The sequence below is a fragment of the Castor canadensis genome, chromosome 1 (genome assembly GCF_047511655.1).
Source record: "Castor canadensis chromosome 1, mCasCan1.hap1v2, whole genome shotgun sequence".
Classification (NCBI taxonomy): domain Eukaryota; kingdom Metazoa; phylum Chordata; class Mammalia; order Rodentia; family Castoridae; genus Castor; species Castor canadensis.
The window spans coordinates 10,843,824-10,865,812 of record NC_133386.1 but is presented as its reverse complement, the minus strand read 5'-3'; the positions used below and the strand labels follow the sequence as shown (position 1 = coordinate 10,865,812).

The window sequence follows — 21,989 nt, the reverse complement described above, 5'->3', positions numbered from 1 at the left end:
GACTAATCTTATTTTGCTTCTCAGGTGGGCCTAAAAATTCAATGCTTAAGAAATAAATTAAAGCGAAAGACATGTAATATCTGGACATTTCTCAAATAAGAATTTCCACTGGCATATTTTCTCTGCGTTCATCTTTTTTTTCCCTATTTCTTATTTGACTTTAATAAAGCTATACTCTATTGAAGTTAAATAAAAGTGTTCCTCTGAGCACTTGGAGTTAAATTAAAATAGTGATAAATCTGAAGAAGCAGTCATTTAAAGATTCTGCTTGACCTAACTTCTAAGAGAAGAGATAACCTGTAGCTACAGAGAACATCGGCTCTGCTGGGACCACTCTGTAAAACCTGCTCCAGAATCCTGGGCTTCCCCCCCTCCCCACACATCTGTCATCTCTCCTTGCTCCCTCCTCACCCATGCTAGCTATAGACCTCAAACTTGATGAGAGGGGAAACTTTCTCTGAACTCCTGCAAATGTTTTCTTCCATCTTGAAAAAAAAAAAAAAAGCAAGTAAGATACAGAATGTTAGAAAGAAAAAAAGAAAAATGCAGCAGGCTGAAAAAAACTTCAATTCCTATTTCTATTTATTATCTGTGTCACAACAAGCAAATCCTTTGTGCTCTGTGCCTCACTTTCCTCATTCAAAATTTTAAGGAGTTAGGTTATATTCAGAGCCATTGCACATTCTTATGTGAAACTTATACTGGTGCCAGGCTGAGCATGGTAGTACACACCTGTAATCTCAGTTAGGCAGGAGGTACAGATGGAAGGGTCAAGGTTCAAAGACAACCCATGTCAAAAAAAACAAATAAGTGAGATCTTATTTCAACAAACAAGCTTGGTGTGATGGTAAGCATCTGTGAACCTACTATGAGGGAGGCAGAGGTAGGAAGATCACTGTTCAAAGACAACCAGAACAAAGCATGAGACTCTATCTGAAAAATAAACCGAAGTAAAAAGAGCTAGGGGCGTGGCTCAAGTGGTAGAGCACCAATCGTGAGACCCAGAGCTTCCCCAACTACTGCAAAAATAAATAAAAATGAATTATGCAGTTGCCAGAAAGTCAAAATCAATGTCAAAAATGTTATTTTTAGAAAAATATTAAAATTTTAAGCAAAGACAGTCTTGGGATTGTCATTTGGTCTCCACATGACTTTGTCACCGGCCTGACTCAGATCCCTCTCCCTCCAGCACCCTGTGACCAGCAGTCTAGTTACAATTGGTGGCCTCAGACAGACATCCTCCACCCCCCCCCCCCGCCCCCCAAACCCTAGAGAGTGAGGCGCAGCCCAGCCCAGACCATCGGAATATTTTCATGGGGACCTACGAAAGGGACTGGTGGGCAGTTCCCCCAGGGAGACGGTGACTTCCAAATGCTTCTTACCTGGAACTCTGCACACAATCAAGATTGAAATCTCATCCTCGTTTCACTAAGAGCTTTGGGCAGGCACAGATTTCCAGCAGGCTGCCCCAGGCCACCCTGTGCTCTGGCTTGCATTGACTTAATTAAGCTGCAGCCACCAACTGCAGCCTGCTGCGTAGGGGACACTTTCAAAGACTTTCTGAGGTCTCCTTTGCCCATCCATCAGGTCAGTGGGACACGCTGTACCCACTAGCTCAGGGAAGGGTGACAGGCATAGAGGGGGGATAACAGCAAAGACAAGCATAGACTTGTGAAGGCAAGGTTCCCAGTCCCCCAAGGGTAGGCCACCGCTCCTCCATTCATTCCTGGGGTTAAATACCAGGGTAGGGTCAACTGTGAAGTGACTCAAGCAAGGAAGGCCACCTCGGAGACTTCCTCCAAGCCCAGAGTGGTAGCAGGAAGTAGTAAGATCTTTAGAATGTGCTTGAGCTGGCAAGAGAAGTAGTGGAATGACCTCCATGGTAGGGGCCTCAGAACAGATGCATTGAGTTATTTGAAATGACAAAGAAAACTACATCTCCGCCACAACCAAGTTGGGGCTCACACTGTGTCTTCTTCGGGTTTTCTAAAACCTGTCTACACAGCACAGCATGAAGCAGGAGCCCAGAAGCAGCCATTTTGCACGTGTGTGAAGAAGTCTGATGAGGGAAGGGGCTAGAACATTCCATGGAGGAGGCCAAGGTCCTCTGGTTCCCCCCTCACATCCCGGTCAGTGCCTTTGCTGTTCTTCTATGGAGGCAACATTCATAAGCGTGACGATGTGACCTTTTCTTCAGAAGTTGAAGTCACTTATACAGCCTGATCTGCCCCCTCTGTTGTTCCAGCTTAGCTGTGATTTATAAGGACTTCAAGATTCTTCTTTCATATTTAAAAACCCTTATGCAAATCACGAGGCAGCCCAGCAAAGGGAAGGTTTTGCATTAATGCTGCGTATTACTCACATACGAAAATTCCATTTAAACCTCATTAAGCTTGTGACATAAATCCAAACAAACTAGAAAATGCCCCGTTAAGGTGGAAAAGTGACATATGTCTTCCAATCCCCCGGCAGAATAACAAGGGATTATATTAAAAACAAATGATGCTAGTACTCCCATTCGGGGTGATGCAGCAAAGGACATATATGTTATTTTTCTGCTTTTCACTGTTCTTGGTCTCCCTGCTTTTATCTCAATAGCATTTAAATGAAGCATTTGTCAGCAACTATTTCTGGCAGTGTGACGTGTGTGGTTCAGTGATGCTGAGAGCAAGTTTCTGGAAACAGCAGTATCCTGGGAAGATCATAAAAGGTCTGTCTGCTAACAGCATTTTTTTGATTTCCCTCTAGGCATTTCTTGGGGTTCGAGATATAATTTATCTGTCATGTAGTATTAACAATATACTTTTCAGGGACTTAAAGATTAGCAAGGTCCCTGAGCCGCCAAACACTGAATGTCCTTCATGTTGTCACGCCTCTTCTCTGATCCACTTTTTCCTTTAAAACAATTATCATACATCAGAGGGTTACATGGACTTCACAACAGTGCCCTACACTCTTTATGGCCATTGCTAATTGCCAATTAGTGTACATTCTAATTCTCTAGTGTATTTAGGGTAAAGAGTTAGGAGCCAGGGAGGAGCAGTTTTGCCTTTGCAATTGTAAATATGGGTCTCATCTTCTTTCTTGATGGGAGCAAGCACGAACTCAGACCTGGTGCTGTGAGTGACGGCGTTACAATATAATCACTTGTGTATTTTCCTAAATGAAAAAAATGGATTTCATCCTTGCTTTGAGCCGCTGCAGAGCTCCCTCAGAAGGCTGACTAAGATGATCCTGAGAAGGAAAACCCTGACTTACGAGTGAGCCACAGTGCTCCAGCTCCCTGCACACTCCCATGGGGAAGTTGGAGAGGCTACCATGAAAGGAGACATTTGTGTCCACGCCTGGGGCTCAGCTCTGCTCTGTGGTTGTCTAGTTACTGGCCGTGCATGGCCCCCATCTCCATCCATTTTACAGAAAGACATGAAAGATGCAGAGGGAGAAAAGATTGTCTGGTCAAAGACACAAGCCCAATGTGACCCTTGCGTGGCAGGCGCTCGTCCTCTTTCCCCTAATCCATCTTCCACCTAATCCCGGGGCACCCTTCCTACCCCTCTCCCCCACATGAGGTGTGGCCCTCAGGGGACTGCAATCACACAGTGTTCAATGTCACTGCACTGAGTGCCTCAGGTTGCCATGATGAAGGCGGAACAGAGGGATGACAGGGAACAGGAGCTCTGCAGTCACCCATGTTGGCAGTGTCACTTACTGAGTGACCCTGGGCAAAACATGCACCCTTCTGTGTCCCAGTTTCCTCATCAGCGAAATGAGTTGTGCATGTCAGACTCATCAGAAATGCCTCAGTAGGAGCTACATGTTATTATTATTCTCTGTATACAACAGTCTCTCTCCCTGATCAGACGGAAGGACAGTGAAGTCAGGGGCTCGTTTTGTTCATTTAGAACACAGCATGGCATCTGCTGAATAATTATTGATGGGTGAATATATACCAGTGACCAGAAAGCATTCTTATAATCATGGAAAATGCATGACTTCACATATATCAATACGATGCTTTTTTTAATTGCTAAATGTTACTGAGACAAAATTGACATAAAAACTCCCTCTGAAATTAGTATGAGACTGTTTGACAAAAATGTACATCGACCAGTCCATCACCACATCAAGATAGTGAACCTTTACCATTCCTCCTTCCACCATTCCCCACCCCACACAACCACTGATTGGCTCTTTGTCACTGTGGATTTTCTTGCAGCATCTAGTGTTTTATATAAATGCATTTGTGCAGTGTGCATTCATTTTTGCCTGATGTCTTTCTCTCTTATACCTCTTTTGAGATTCATTCCTGTCATCTTGTGCGGCAATACTGTGCCGAGTATTGTTGTAGTACGTGGGTACCATAGTTGGTTCTTTTACCTGTTGATAGACAACTGGGTTGTTTCAAGGATTTAACCATCACAAAAACTCTGCTGAGACATTTGTGATGAAACTTTCCATTCTTCTTCTACATAGTGGAATGGCAGAGGGATGGTTGACTCATACAAAGATGCAGGTTTACCTTTTGAACAGACTGCGTTCCAGAGTGGACTAGCATCTTGTTTGCATTCACTTCGGCAACGTATGAGGACTCCAGCTCCTCCAAAGCCTTGGTCACTCTTGCTATGGTCAGTCTATTTCATTTTCCATTCCAACAAATGTGAAGTAGAACCTCATTGTGACTCTGACTTGCGTTTCTCTAATGACTAATGACACTGGACATGTCATGTGTTTATTTGCCATCCATTTATCTTCTTTTATAAGTTGCCTGTTCACATTGTTACCAAACCCAGGTCCAGAAGCTCATCCCATGGAAAAACCAATGCCTGAGGGACAAGTGTTAGAGAGAAAGAAAGGCTGTATTCATGGCCAAAGAAGGAAGAAGAAGCAGCTTTGCTCATAAATCAGCTTCTCAACTCCAGAATCACTGAGAGGTTACAGAGATAGGATAGGAATAATGAGAAGTGAGAGAGGAAAATAAAGGGGAGGAATATTCATGTTCTTTCTGGGAATAGGCAGAGATCTTTCAGAAACTCAGGCACCACCTCTTTTCATTTCTTTCATGGTCTCGTGTTTCAAATCATGGCAGTTGGCAGGTGTATTTTAGCCTCGAAGAAGAAGAGAAAAACAAGGCAAGTCTAGATCACATTGATCTTCTGCTATACCTCTGGACGAAACACTTCTCAAATGATCAATATACATGCAGTGTTGAGTAGAATCTGATCCAAAGATTAAGGCAGCAAAAGGGACAGACACAATATAAAGACAAAGATGCTAAGCCTTTTTTAGGGTGATGGGTGATGTCCAGTCACCCACTGGACATCTTTGGGCCAAAGTAGGAGAGTCAGTTTTTTCAGCAGAAGTAGCCTTCAAGTCCATGAAAAGTAACATAGGCAACTATTATCATAACCAATGCATCAGAGGTGTTATCTTACAGAAAGCTAGTGGGAGACTAAGGATGTATGGCCCAGCTGCACATTCTCTAGAATTAGTGATCTTGAACTCAACCAAAAGCAAGTGAAGCCAGAGAGTTTATTTAAGTTTTCCTTGATAACAGTATCTTAGGCCTGTGTTGATTTTTGGGAGTTCTTTATGTCATCTGTTTGTAGGTTCTTTATCAGATATGTGTTTTATAAACATTTCCTCCCCCTCTTTTCATAATCTTATTAAAGAGCCAAAATCTCTTATTTTGATAAAATTTGGTTTATAAATCAGTTTTTTAAAGATTCTGCTTTTAGTGCTATATTTAAGAAGTCTTTGACTAACCCAAGATCACAATGATTTTTTTTTAAGTTTTTAAATTTTGGGTTTCATATTTAGGTTTATATTCTATTTTGAAGAATTTCTATGGGTGTGTCTTCAAGTTTACTAATCTTGATTTCTCACTGTCTCTTCCACATCAAGCTATTATTACACATGGTGAAAGTAAAATAGTTAATTGTTTTAGGACTATAAGATGCTATGGTTTGGAAACAGTTTGAGTGTGTCCCCAAAATGTTCAAAGCTTGGTCCCAAGCTTGGTAAAAAGTAACGGGACCTTTAAGAGGTGGGGCTCAGCAGAGGGTCATTACTTGGCAACTCTCCTGAATCACTCTCTTGCTTCCTGTCTCATGGTTGATTGCCACTTTTCATTTGTGTTCCCTCCATTGTGATGCCATCCACCATGAGGTGACTGACAAAGCCAGTGCCACACTGTATGAACTTTCAGCCTCCAAAACTGTGTTACATAAATCCTTTTTGCTTTGTGAAGTATCCAGCCTCAGGGATTTCGTTATAGTAATGGAAAACAGACTAGTATGTAAAGAATCAAAAATTTTATTTCCTATGCATTTGTGCTTAAGAGGCTATCAGAAGACATGGAGTCTTGCAGAGCATGGCAATAGAGGGGAGAAGCAATAGAAAGTTCTAGATTAAGCTTTGTTCAAAAGATGTATCTGACAAACAGGGGTTAGAGGAAGAGAAAAGGAGGTGTCTTGGAGAGAAGAAAAACAAAAGGGGAGTGGGGGAGTGCTAATTATCAGACAGGCTCAATTATTTGACAGATACTACAGTTATGCATTTGGAAAGTTTTGAGCCCATGAAAGAAAAATTTAAAGAGATAGATTAAAACAAGCAAATAAAAATTATATAATGATTAACTCCAGGAAAAACAGAAAGTTGCACAAGAAAGGAAATCTAATAATACTATCTACATGGTCTGCAAATGTAAAACATTTACTTGCACATAATAATGGAAGAATTGTCATATAATTAGCTAAAAATATAACTCAACTGGGAGAAGGAGTCAGTGAGACAGAATACAAGCTAACTCTTCAACTACCATTAGGGAACAGTAGGAGAAACTATCTAAAATTCTATTTAAAATCAACAATATAAATAAAAGCCACAGAAATATGGAGGTCATACCTGAAGTTAACAACAGAGGAATGTGGAGTGATGACTCTGGGGTGCAGGAGGGCAAGAAGTGGGTATCCAGGAGAGGATTAAGCAAGGGACACTCACCAAGTAGAGAAATGAATTAAATGGACAGAGTTTTGGTTTTTTTTTAAAATTATGTATATATACTATTTTTTTTAATTTATTTTTTTTAAAAATGGTTAATTCAAGTGTTTGCTCTTCAGCTTTTTAATCAGTGAGTTTCAGAAAGAGAGTTTGCCTGAAGAACTTCAGGAGGAAGATATGGCCCACTGGGGAGAGGGCCTTGATCACTCTACGGTTCCCATTTGCAGTGGGAACATCTCCACATTCCACTGCTCTCTGAGTCTCTGTGATCCTCCCCACCCTGGAACAGTCCCTGAGAGGTCACCATCTTCCAGAGTTGGGATAGATCTTTGCTTTCACAGGACAAGTGAGGTATCTGGCAGGATCAAGTACCAGAGGCCATGATGTAGAAATCACCACTATACTCAAAATGCAGTGGTCACCTAACCTGAGTGTCCCCAGCAGTGAGCGTGGCTGCTGCAGACAAATGCAGTCCTCTGAGAAGCGCACAGTGATATAGTGACATCGCCATGGTCCTCTCTGGCCACTGTATTCAGGGGAGGGGTGGCGCTGATAAAGAGAGCCAAGCTCAGACAATGCAGCAGCTGCCTTGGCTAAGAATAGCGTCCGTGTTTGATTTGGATTAGCCATTTGAAACAAGAGCAAAACAGCTCTGGAAGCGGCACCATCTGTCTTCCTTTAAGGCTGGGTCCTAAATAACAAGATGAAAATACATTTCCTGCTCTGGATTGGTGACCTGAGCTGCCTTCCACTATGTTGTCACTGACCGCTCTGCCATAATCACACGTGACAAGAATGGGGCAGCTGTTGACTGCGAGGCAGGCAGGATTTATGGTTAGTTTGGTTAGGTTTTGAAATGTCTAGCATCATGTCATGAGGAGCTCCTTCGTGTCATCCTTCACTTGTGAAACAAGCAAATGTAATGAATCGTTCCCAGGATACTTTTAAAAAGCAACTCACACATCAAATAGCCAAACAATGCAAAAACTGACCTAGCAATTCTTTGGTGCAGGTATTGTTCAGGTTGGGATGAAAGTGAATGAGTAAGAAAGAGACAGGGAGTTCATCCAGCATCTATTACTCACAGGCATAGACCTGCTAATCCCAATAATCAAAGAATGGGAGGGAGGGAGGGAGGGAAGGAGGAAGGGAGGGAGAGAGAGAGAGAGAGAGAGAGAGAGAGAGAGAGAGAGAGAAACCCCACAAAAGCAGCAATTGTTGGAGATCACCAGTCTGCCCTGTATCCTTTCTATCTGAGCATTGTAACAATCGTAAACTGTGATTAACCAGCTCTTTCCTCAGTTATCTTCTTACCTCTCATTCACACTGAAAACATTTTGGTTTTGTTCCTTTGATAACTCAATGAGAAAGACCACAAAGCCTGGTGGGCCACCTCTTTATATGACCAGCTTAATCACCTGCCAGTACAGTTCAGATGACAGCCATGTGAACATGGAATGCACCCTGAAAAGCTGTGGTTTGAGCCTGGTCTGCTAGGAAAAGGAAGCTACACCCAGCAGGGAGTGCCTCCACATGGTAATGTGTTCTTTAGACAGTGGCTTGGAAGCAAAAGACAGACCCAGAGCAATGCAAATGTTACAAGGCATATTCGTCACTCAGTGAAGGTGTTGCCTTAGAGATCTGGTACAAATGCTGGATCCCTGGAATTACTCTGGACACTTGGCAATGATGGAGCCTGAGCACAGGAAGACCACACCATTATCACTAGAGACCACGCTGTCATCATATCATATTTCTTTACATGTTCCAACTGTGTAGGGAAGAGCCTGTTCATCTCGTGCTGGATTTTCCTGTTTGCAGTCTCAGTCCACCCACACCTGGGAACATGTCAAATTAATCTTCCTTAAAAAAAAAAAAAGCCACCTCCCTTCATATCCCCTTTTCTGCACAATAGTCCTCTCTCACCAATTTGGCCCCAGTCTACCCCACACAACTGACTAACAACAAACCACACTCATGCCTCTGCTACAGCCAAGCCTCTGCTCATTATGCCCACTGGTGCTCCATCTCTATCCACTGCCTGAGTCCAGCCCACCCATCCTTCAAGGCAGGGCCTCACTTGCCTTTTCCTAGGAGTGCTCCACTACCCCAGCCAGGGTCGCTCATGAGGTAGTGAAGCAAACTGTTGAACATTTCTAGCCAGTACTGCCTAAAGGTATTTGACTCCAGGTCCCTGTTTACTCCTGGCACATGTTGTTCAGAACCAACTCAAGAAACACTAATTCAAACCTCATCTCATTCAGACAACCACTTCTAAACACTCCACCCCTTGCTCTTGCCCATCCAAGCTGAACATGTCATTATTGTTCATACCTCTATTTCAGTAGTCACATGGTTGGCTATCTTCTTATGTATGAATGTCAAAATAACATACATAATAGATGCCACTCAAATTCCAGGAACTTTGCAAATATGATCTCAGTGTATTTAATTCAACAACATCCCTGATGGATAGGTGGTATTATTTCCACTTTACCAATAAGGAAAAAACCCTAAGACACATCAAGGTTTAGGCAACACAACTAGAAAGTCATGAACTTGCAGTTCAATGCTGAGCCTGACTAGAATTCATAGGACAAGCTCTTTTTTAGTCTTTGACACATCCCACTAAGCCTATCTCTCCTTGAGAATCACAGACTCAATAGCTAGCATGTGGGAAGGCTCAGCATACATTTATAGACTGAATGGCTGCTCAAACTACTCTAAGACCAGCAAAGCAACAACAAACTGTACAGATTCATGAGCCTTGTACCAGGACACACTATTAATTTCTAGGCTCTTTTTAAATTTCTTTATAATTTTTATTACAGAAAATTCTCTCTCCTATTCTGGGACAAAGTTTTCAAAACATTGCTCAAAGATGTTTGAACCCATCAATTTATTGGCATAATTAATAAAGGGCAGATATCTTGAGTAAAAACAGCTTGGGAATGTCCCCATAGCCTTATCTCTGAGATGATAATCCAGGGGCTGTTCACTGTGTTCAATGTAGACCAGGAAGGAAACTGATCACCAATAGCCTTCCCTTCCCCTAACCCAACAAGCAGTAGATATATTAGTTCAGAGCCCCAGTTATGGAGCAGGGGTGCCAGGCAGTATGATGTAGTGACTGAAGCCAAATTCCAGTACTGGACTGCCTGGGTTGAAATCCCAGCTCTCTGATCCACAAACTGTGCGAGCTTACACGTTACCAAGCCCACCTTACTCACCTTCCCCATATGTCAAATGAGGATAATAATTAAGAATGCTACTTACCCATAGGGCTGGTATGTTTAGTAAATGAGGTAAACCACGTCAAGTACCTCCAAAATTTGTCTGATGTGAAGTAAACATTCAACAGTTGTTGGATATTTTTATTCTGTTCACAGGGCAAGTGAGGCTCTTGGTTGATCATTCCCATGACTGTTTTTATATAATAAGAATGATAAAAAGCTGAATAGTGTTGCATTTACTGTTAAGGCTTGAATACGAAATGTCCTCCACAGGCTCACGTGTTGGATCCTTGGACCTCTGTTGGTGGCACTGCCGTGGAAGATGGAGGAAACCTTAAGCCATCTAAAGGTGATCATGGAGGCATGTCTTTGAAGTTACACATGGTCTTTGGTCCCTTCCTTCTCTCTCTACTTCGTGTGCAACGAGAGGTCAACAGCTTCCTCTGCCACACGTGATACAACGATGTTCTGCCTAACCACAGGCCCAGAATCAACAGAGCCAAGGACTAGGACTAGGGACTGAAACCTCTGAAATCATGACCTAAAATAAATCCCTCAAGTTATTTATGTCAGGTATTTTGTACCAGTAATGAAAAGTCTGACTAATACATTTAGTATGCTCTAGATGCATTCTAAGTACTTTCTAGATATCTTGTTACTCAACCCTCTTCATCATTAGGTACTTACTGTCTGTGTTCTCACTTTACAGATGGGGAAACTGAAGGCCAAGTAGCTCAATGATTTTTACAAGGCCATTTCAATAAGTGACAGCTAAAGCCTGTGCCCACATCACTGGTACGTCTCTGCTCATGCACAAGGTTACCAACTGTGACAATGCTGTCGTGATCACACCTTTGCTCTTGCCATTCCTCTACCTGTTCAGCCTACCTTACACTGTCCCCACCCACCCAGACTCCTCTGTGAACTTGGTAATAAGCCACTTCACCAGGGTGTCTTACAAGATACCTGCCTCTCACCTCTGAACTGTGCTTAACACTCACAGCCCAAACCCACTGTTCAGCTCTTCACTGGTTTTGCACCTCTTCATCTGCATATTTTGTTTTTCTGTCATGTCACACTATCCTTAACAGGACAAATACTCATGCATTCAATTAGTGTACCATACCAGCTAGTGTAACATATTACACTTCAGTTTCCTGTTGGATTAAAGAGGTCACAAAATTTAGAAGAAACATTCTTCCTCATCTGTGTTCAAGAAGCCAATATAATCATTGCAAGTTAATAAAAAAGATGGTTATTTTTACCACGTACCCATAACAATTTCTATGCTAAATTTGTTCTGCCTGTGTTGTTAGTATAGTAAGGACCATGTATCCTCCATTTTCACCTTTAGTCTGGTTTGTAAACCAGGTTTTCTATCATTGGTAAAAGAAAAAGAACAAAGTTACATGCAATGGTTACTTTTTAAGATAAAAGAAAAATGAGGGTTAAGGAAGGACTTCAAAGTTAATTTACCAAAATCCAACTACATCCTTGACCTGTGCAGACCTCAATAAGGCATTAATTACAAAAGGATTAACTCTCTTCTCCATTCTAACAATGGAGTCCTCCATCAATGAAAGGTGATAACAATATTTGCATTTATCCATTAGCACAGGATTCACAGATTATGAGAAAGGTCTTAACATTCTTCCTAAATGAAGTTAAGCATCCCCAATTAAGGGACAGAGCTTCCTTCATGAACTAAAAAGAACTAAATAATTTTGAAACCAGAAACTTCTTGCTCAGCATTCCACCCAGAGCTGCTAAGGGTGCTGTGAATGTGTTGACTAGCAGAATTTATTCTACTGGCAAGTTAGTGGCCACACTGCATCAGCAAATGATTCTAATAATACTGAACAAAATGATTTTCTTATTCTTCTGCACTCTATACTCAGCCTTCTCCCTTTCTGCTGCCCACTCAGATGACTGTCAAGTTTCAGAGTGGATACAGGGCTCAGCGAGAGCCATAAATAAACACTTTCTTCAAATGATTCAAAATGTTGCACCCATGTTGGACTTGAGAAATCCATTAGCATGGTAAATTTTAGTTATAAACATTTTAGGGTTAGTTTTTCTTAACTAAATTCTGACACCAACTCTACTGTCTAGGTCTTGAAATAAGATTGTGTACTTTTTGTGGAATGGCATAACTCTATAAAAACTGTAGTAAATATATGGGTACTTAGGCCAGGGAAAGAAAAGAGGATTTATGAATAGTATACACACCCTCAGTGGAATTTTTCTTATGCTTTCAAGTTTGTCCTCCTATCTAGGTCAAGACAGTAAGGCTGCCAAATTCTTCACGGGCATAAGGAACTCTTTTCACTTGCTGATAACCTTGAAAGATGAATGGAAGACTCCCTAAGAACTTTCCTTAAAAGGCTCATTTTTCCTCCATGAAAAGGATATTTGATTGAAAATAAAACAGAGTTGTCCAAAGAGCTGGATTCTACCACATCACTATCACTATTTGAACTCGTCACCTTACCCTCACACATGTCTCCCATTGCTCTTAGGCAACAGGGGGGACATAGCAGTATCATCTTGTAGGCTCAGAGTGACATGCAGAGTGCTAACTGACTCCCATGATCTTCTGCTTGTGTTACACATGGTTGTGTTACACTGCATGGCAAAAGAGATCTCAAAGATGTCATTAAGGTTACTAATCGGTTGACCCAGAATTCATCAAGAGTGATGATCTGGACCAGCCCCAGTAAATCACATGAAAGCTTTTCAAGCAGAAGGTTTTCACTGCTGGGGCAGAAGAGAATGACAGAGAGATGCAAAATGAGCAAGGTCCACTGTGGTTGACATGGAGGGTGCCATGTGACCAAGAGCTGGTCAGTGGGTCTACATGGAGCAGAGCATGTTCCTTAGCCAACAGTGAGCAAGAAAACAAGAACTTCCATCCCATTTACAACTGCGGGGACCTGAACTCTGCCAACAATCTGAATAAGATGAAGTGAATTCTTTCCAGACCCTCTATTTCACCCAGCTGACCCCTTTAACTTCGGTCCTGTGAGACCTGAGGCACAGAACCCAGTTGCACCTACCCAGATGCTTGATATGGGGAACTATGACATGATGAATGAGTTTTGTTTTTAGCTGTTAGTTTTGTGGTGATTGTTCTCCAAACTTACCCCACTAATCTTCTGCTCAATTCACTGGTTCCTAAACATACCCAGTCTTCATACATGCTACTTCTGCCCTTCTGAAAGCCCCTTTTCTGCTTCAACTTCATCACTGGAAAGAGTCCTAATACAGCCTGCAATTCTCTCTCCATCACCTACCCTAATCATATACCTCCCTGTAGCACCTTTTCCTATGAAGTCTAAATCCTTATCTTATTACTACTTATTTCTTCTTAATTAGACTCTTGAAAGCAAAGGCTCCCAAATTGTTAGGCTCTACTCTACCTCACACACACCTTGCCCATCATAGGCACCCAGTATATATCTGCTCATCTGTTTTGCTCTAAAGTATTGCTGTTCAGTGCTAATGAGATTAAATGACACCAAAGCCCAAAGAAAACCTCATTAATCACACAGGCGGAGTCTCAGCCGTGACCTGCCCCACAGTCCACTTGGCCTTTAACCATCATGAACCCTCGACACACTTAAACTGTCAAAATTAAAAATGTAATGGCAAAAAAAGATAGTCACAGAAAATAATTTTTACCAATTGATTTCTGTGACTTTCAATGACATTCCCAGAACTGCCAACTTACATAGAAAGGGAGGTGTTTCCGATGAGTACACTATGCTCCTGAATGCGCAGAGGAAAAGAACAACAGAAAATATAAAGAGTTTTGGACTGAATGGCATTACTAATTAAGAATAACCCACCAAACAGGTAAGAAGCAGCAAAGCCGGAAGTTACCTGGTGGTGCGGCAGGCCAGGTAGATCTGGTGTAACCCCTTGAAATACAAATAAGGCTTAAAATTCCAGCTAAGACATGCACTAAGCTAGATGAAACTGTTTTAAAGTTTTAAGGGAAGGCAGCAAGAATGCAATTTGGAAAAATAATGAAAGTCAGCATGGCCACAGTTCAGTGCCTGCCCTCTGATGTTGCCATCCAAGCCATAGCTGAAAATTAAACTTGAACTTCAAGAATATTGGTCTCTCTTTTTTGTTTCTCAAAGGAAAATGTAAAATAAAAGTCAATTTCACAAGTATTTTGCATGCTTTCAAATACATATAGTGTCGTAGCACCTGAGGGTGGGATGAGACTCTGATGGGCTATTTTGTTTATTCTTATACATTAGGCAGGCCTATACTTAATCCTTCCCTGATAGGAAAATCTCCATAGTTTTTAAAGACTTTCAGAGAAAGAGATTTCTTAGACTCACTTGAACTCACTAAGGTACTTAATTATTATCTAACCTAAATCCTTTGCAGGACACTTAAGACTCATTTCTACCTCCCTGACATTCACTAGAGGTAGGAGGAAATGTATCCCTGTCTTTCATGTAAGAAATGCTCACACACTGATAATAATTATGGAACCAGCTTTGCAACTCCTATTGAAATATACCAAGGCTAGTGTGGTTCTCTGCTAAATTTTTCCAATTTCTGCTCTCCTTATGAAGCTCAAAAATGGTTGCCAGCCTTGGCTACAGATTAAATTCCCTGATACTGAAATCATTGGTAGTTGTACGTTACACCTTGGGTGTCAGTTCAGGGCCATATCTTAGGAATATAAGATGAAATAAATCATATTAGGCTTTTCTCACTCTTACACATAATTTTATAAAGATAATTTTGTTGAAATGAGAATTGAGGGCAGCTATGAAATGTGGAAAGAAGTTAGAGAAAGGTAGCCTATCTAGAAAAAAGACTGAAAGTAAATATATCACAGTGCTACAGAAGTTGTTTTGAATGATGTTAGGATTGTGTGTGTGTGTGCATTACTTAGTAATAAACATTAGGACCCAGCCAGGCATGGTGACTGATGCTGTAAACCCAGCTACCGGAAGGCAGAGATAGGAGGACTGCAGTTTGAGGCCAGGGGGAGGAAGTGTCAGTGAGACCCTGTCTCAACAAATACATCAAATATAGTGGTGTGCACCTGTGATCACAAACATGTGGGAAGCATAGGTAGGAGGATATCAATATGAGGCCAACTCTGAACTCCTGTGTTTTTACACAAGCCCCTATGTGAAAAATAAACTAAAGAAAAAAGTGCAGGAGGCACGGCTCAAGTGTAGAGAACCTGTAAGTACAAGGCCCTGGGTTCAAATCCCCAGCACAACCAAAAAATTAAAATGTTAGGGGGAGAGAAAGGCATTTATAATCGGTAAGTTTAGAGGCAGCAAGGTAAGTGTCCAAACAGTGTTATGCTGTGCAGGACTTTTCAGAGGCTAAAACACACTCACTGATACTGAGTTTCTGCACGAGAGAAATGGGGGGTATAGCATCCTCCAGACGTCTGAGGTTGCAGAAATCCCTCTGCACGAACACCTGTTGGCAGATCAGAGCTCACCAACCTCTCAAAAAGGCTACATGGGCATCGCTGACCCCAAGAAATGCCAATCAGGCACCCAACAGAACCCCAAACTCCATTACTTACAACAAGAGAGCAAAGCAGCCAATTTACCTAGACAGTAACCAAATAGGTCAAATACGAAACAGAGAGGAGCAATAAACGTCAGGAGTTATGTCAGTGCACTTTCTCACCTGTCCCGAGACACACGTTTCTTTTGCTGTTTTTATAACTCTGAAAACCAAAATCAGGATGTGGCTGAGATTTTTGGTGCCTGACAATCTCTGTCTGCCCCATGGTTATCACCACAGATTATTGTCATTCAGGCATGATCAACATCAGCAACTTGGGGAAAACTCCCAGAAAACTAGATCTGTGTTCTTCTAAGAACTCAGAATCAGACAGGTGTGGGGAGCAGAAGCCAGGCAGTGGCTAAGAAGTTCTGTACGCAGTTCCAGGGTGGTAAGCTCACCGGCACTAATGGCTTTCAGTTACCTCATGGAGACTTTTAAGAATGGATGCATCTCCAAGATGTGCTCAAAATCATGGACACCAATGGTGATCAGTGAAGGCTGAGAGAGAGCTGGACTGTAGATATGGAGAGGGGCCTAAGTTCAAAGCGCTCTCCAAACAAGCAGAAAATAAGTCCTAAGTGATAAGAAAACACTGGGTCATCATTTAATGGAAGTGACTTTTCCTTCTTAGCAAGGCATTTTTAACTCAGTTGTGACTTGGTACTAATCAAATGGGTAACTGGCTTTTAATAAATACATATTAACCAATCCTCTCTCTCTTTAAAACATTTTGTATTTTATTCTTAAATGGCTAATTCCCTCAGAAATTTGGTTCACTATCCTTCCAGGGAAATCTTGAGAACTGCCCTAGGGTACCCTCTACTTTAAGGTTTCAAAATTGTCAGCCTTCTCATGCTGGAAGCTACCAGCAGCTTCCTGAGCGGTAGCTCTGTGACAGGCTTCTCCAACAAGCCTTCCTTAAAAACAAGGCTTTGCACTTGACCAATTCTCTCGAGACAGCCTAGCCTCTTCATGTTTCTGTTTCCTTCTGCAATTTCCTTTTTATAGTTGAAGCCAGTATTGTGGTCGATTGGCCTCAGTGGATTTCAATTACACCCCTCTGTCTAAAACTGGGGTAGGAGGTGACCCAACCATGTCACCCTCCATCATTTCCCCTCTATAAATTGAGGGAATTAGATATGACCTCCTCCAGGTCTCTATGGCATTAACATTCTACATTTTATATTGACTTCTCAAAAAGACCAAATGTATTCTAGATATTTCATTTGTAATATATACAAAACAAGCATATTATTATCAAAATTAGCCATTTTGCTTTGGTAAGCAGATATAGTTCTTTTCAACTCCCTCAGAATACTACCAAACATTGAAACATTACAGACCAACATTTTTCAGAAAGTCACACAACAAATTAAATTGCTTGCCTTCATTTTTTTCAAAGTTATATATTTTCTCATCCTGAAAATAACTAGAAGTGCTGGATCTTAACAAGATTCCTAAATTGAGATGGGCAGTTTTGATGAAGTTAGCTGTTAATATTATCTATAGCCATCAGACTGCAAGACTGTGAGGTCAAGTTCATCTTCTCCTTGCTTGCTGTGGTGTCCCTAGCAGTCTAGTGCACAGTACATAACATGTGCTGAATGCCTGCTTACTGAATAAATAAACTGATGACTTATTGGCATTGAGGAACAGAAAAACAAGGGTGAAATGAGTTTTTAAATGCTTGTTACATGTGTACATTTATACCACTTACAAGTAAGTACAGATGATTTACCTAGATTAATCTTTCTTCCTCCAGGACACTGTCCTGAAACATAATAACAAAACTTGCATTGTTGTTGGCCCTGGGGCCATGGGTGATCGATACAGAAATTTATAGGATTATGTGTAATATACATGCATATGCATCTCCTCAGTCCTAATTATAAACCAGGCAGTTTCAATTATAGCAAAAGAGAGTGCTAATCTACATATCTGAATTTGCTTTTTTTTCTCAATTTTTAAAGACTCAGCCTCTTGAGAGAAACTCTGGAGAAAATATTGGATAGTGTGATGGGCCCCAAACCCCAAGATTAACATTCCCTAAAAAAAGAGAATTCCACTGACTCTCCCAACTGATGAGGCATGTGCTTTACTTCTGAGAAGGAAAAAACTGAAGTTCCTGAGGGTCCTATGACAAAGGAGAGGTAAGCTTCAGGTGTGGTGCTAGGAAGTGTGCCACAGAGCTTTCCACCAGCCTTTGGGAGTTTCTAAGGAGCAGAGTCAAAGGTGACTCCCTGACAGCTACTCCTGTGTGAGTAAGGGGAAGGAGCACAGCAAAAACATCAGCTGCCTAGAGCAGAGAGGGAGTGACAGGCACAATAGGAAAGTGTCAGGACTGCCAAGGGACCCAGTGAGGAAGGAATAAGGCAAGATTTTGAATCCCTGTCACTTCCCTGGTTTGGGACACTGAGAAAACAAAACAAAACAAACAAACAAAAAACTGGTATTTTCATCCAGGGACTTGTTTATTTCTAAGTTTGGTATGTCTTGGAGTGGGAGCAATAACAAAAAAAAAAATTTAACATTTGAGATATGTATTCAAATCCTATCTTCCCTGACCAATTTGCTGAAATTCCAGAAGTCTTATAGATGTTATCTCTCACCAGAGTTCATGAAATTCACCCACAGAACTAGTTTGGAAATCAGTCAGAACAAACTCCTTCTCATATGGCAGCATCTCTGTTCAAAAAAAGTACTGATGTACAGAAAAACAAAGAAAGTGAGTTGAGGGGTGATGAGCAGAGGAGAATGTAATTCTGATATTTTTCAAAGCAGAAGAAACAGTTGAATCAGAGAATGATTTCCACCACAACAATAGCAATGCACACCTGACATCTATAATTCTACATATTAACCCAAATAGTAGCTATTGCTAAGCACCACACTATACATATTTTGTCAGATCGGGTATTACTTGGTCCTGTGTAACTTAGTACTCTAGAATTGAGTGATAAATTGCAACCTGATGCTATTACTCAAATCATATCCATACATCAGAGAGCTGCTTATTGAATCTATGTATGTGCAGGATGCTACAACCAGTGGCACACATTTTAAAGTTATGGGGTTCTTTGGTGGGGTGAAAGTGAGGTAGAAATAAAGATTCATCTCATCCAACAATTCTCACGCTTGCTTATTCTAAAGGAAAAAGTACAACTGCTATAACTGTCATTATTTTGCAGGGGTTCAGAGTGTGTACATCCACCACGCTGTCTTTGGAGGAAAGTTGGGAGGTGCGTAGGGGGAGTAGGCAAGGGATGTGAACATATCCTCCTCCCCATGTGCATCATTTCTCTACCCTCCCTTGCTCTCTCCTGGACATGTGACCTAGACAAGTTGCACTTAGCTCTTGTTGAGGCCTGCAGGGAGAAGGCTTAACTGATGGCCTCAAACCAGGGCTACAGTCCTTTGTAAATTTTTCTCTGTGTCTTCCCACATGGGCCTGCACAGAAATCAGGATCATGGAACATGGCTAGTGGAGACAAAGCCTGGATCAGACATGTGTTGAATAGAAAGTAGGGGTGCTTGTCTGTTTTGCTCATCTCCATCATAAAAGGTGGGGGAGCTTTCCGGATTCCCCTCTGAGGAAAATACGATGAACTTCCACTCTGAGCTACCATAAATCAAACATGAAAAATTTGCCAGGTCTGAAAATCTTAGACATCTCATCAAGAAAAAAAAAAGTAGAAGTTCCTGTTCCCATGAAGCTCTAGTAATAGATAAATGGGTAGTCAAAAGCCCAGTAGTTCTTTAACACATTGGAATATGAGAAGTCAGAGGAAAAGTTAAGGTTATCTAGGGATGAAGAACATTTCCATGCAAAGACATTTGTTTCTCCTCTTCTTGAAGATCCCAGGAATATAGATTCCATACGATAGTTTAACAGTGCATTTTTACTTATTAAAGATCTCCCAGCATGTAGGTAAATTGGATCTCCAAAATGGACCCATTTGAGTTTTCCTGCCATGAAAAAATCCCCACTCAGAGTGAGAGATAGTCCCTCAATGGCCATTCCTAAACAACATTTCTTGAGTTAGCAAGAACCATTTTTGTGAAGAATTAAAAAAGAAGAAAAAGAAAGAAAAAAGGGATATAAATAAAAGTCAAAACTAGTGATATTTTTTCATATATAAACATGTATGTATACACACGTGTATCCTCCTAGATGCATGTGCTCTGACAATGAAGGTCTCTTTCTTTAAATGCAGATGGGGCCCCAAAACAGCAGAGGAATCACCTGGCATATGAATTTCATCCTTTTACCCCTGGTCAGTGTTTCTATGCAATTATATACTTTCAATTATGATTTGAGATGTTGCAGTTTATTTCCTGTTAAATATTACTACTAAGTGTTTTCATAACTGAAGGATTTTACACTAAAAGTTGTATTTCATTTTTAAACTATCTGAACATAATATGCAAAATGTTGGAGTATGTCAATGAAAATGAGCTATAGTTCCCAGTTCTAAAAAAAAAAATTAGGAAGGGAACTGTACAAGATGAAACAATTAATTTTTAGAGCAGCCTAATTCAAAAGAACTCAACTACTATAAAATGCAGAGTGATGTTTCTCTTCCATTTATTAAAGAAAAAGTTCTGTGAGATGAGAGACCTTTGAGTTATGAATGAGAAAAAGAGCTTGGGAGGCAGGCAAAGATGAACTGTGTCTACACCTCCTATAATGATCCAACATGACTTCTGAAAGTAGGTGACTATGTGACCCTAAAAATGATAGGCGTACAGTGTCCTCCTTTTTTAATAGAGGTATCTTTATATGCCACATATTAGAGTAGAAAAAATAAAATGAAATTGTTTTACTATTTCTAAATATGTTTGGCACTTAATAAAATATAAATAATTAAATTTACCTAATTTTTGTTCTGTTTTGATTAATTAAATTTGATTATTTCCTGTAGCAATTAATTTATCCACGGTACCTTTTTCTGCTATTTTAAGCCAAGCTCAAATTATATCAAGGAACTATGGAAAATTATAATTTTAAATCTACAATATATATTCAAAATAAAATGAGCCCAGCCTTGTCTTAAACACATAGCCAGAATAGCTGTGCATGAAAGTGAGTAAGAAGTCCACAGGATTTCTGATGGACAGGACAGCATGTGAGGAGCTTGTGTCTCTGCTAGAGAGACATGAGGAGGAGAAAAGGCACCATTTTGAAATATGACAGAGCACTTGGGTCTTCTTAATAGGCCCTATCCTCAAAAGAACCTATGTTAAGAGCCTAAATTATTAGGTTTTATCAGCACTTAACTACTCTATGGGAAAGAAAATACCCAACTTCAGCATGCCCTAGCTTTCCATGTTGGAAAAGGGAACTACCCATATCCATGCCATCTGCTACCTTCACCAGAGGCTCAAACTAATTAGGGTCACTCAATCTCAGACTAGAACCTTCAGAACCTTGAGCTAATAAAACAAATAGACAAACAAACAAAAGGTACACAGAAACTGCTTTTGCTAAAAGCACTGACTCCTCACTTGGCAACTCTGCCTCCATTTTGTAATTGTCTTTGCTCTGAGCTGTTCTCTCTCCAGCATCTTGGGTTCCAGGAAGGCCAGGACTGATTAATAATGATCAGCAGAGTATCACAGAACAGACCATCCCCCAACTGGGGACAATTACCTATATTGATGAGGCTGCACCCTGAAGCAGTAGCAATCTTCTCATGGGAAACAGTTCCCACCTGATGATAGTCAATAATGACTTCTCTCGAACCCCTCACAGAACCAGAACTGAGATAATGAAGAATGGTATACTTCTCACCACCATACCAATTCTTTATTTAAACCTAAATCTCATGTCTGCACCCCACAGATGAGCTTTGCCTCTTCCTGTGGCATGCCTGTACATGGTAATAAATTCCTTTCTCTGCCCTGCACCAGACATACGGGAGAGTCGTCAGACCTGACATACAGAACCCCTGTAACTTGGGCCTCTGGCCTAAAACTCCAGTTACGTTTTCTTTTATAGGTTAATTGCCTTGGGTCTTTCAGCCTGTCCCACTGCAGGGGGTGGGGGGCAGGGGTGAACTGAGAAGTACTTGCAAAGTTCATAATAAAAAGGCAAGACTCACTAAAAGCCTGAGACCTAATAAGACTTTAGAATGCCTCCCCCTCCCCCTCCCCTGCGACACCACATCACTGAAAGCCTATTTACCTCAGTTGCTTTTA

General features: G+C 41.1%; 1 long non-coding RNA gene across 1 annotated transcript; it reads left to right on the top strand.

Moving 5' to 3' along the window:
* Positions 1-2,622: 2,622 nt before the first annotated feature.
* Positions 2,623-12,815, top strand: LOC141420662 (uncharacterized). The gene is made up of 4 exons (XR_012445180.1): positions 2,623-2,710; positions 10,506-10,581; positions 10,942-11,027; positions 12,509-12,815. It is a non-coding gene; the product is annotated as an uncharacterized lncRNA (long non-coding RNA).
* The last annotated feature ends 9,174 nt before the right edge of the window (positions 12,816-21,989 follow it).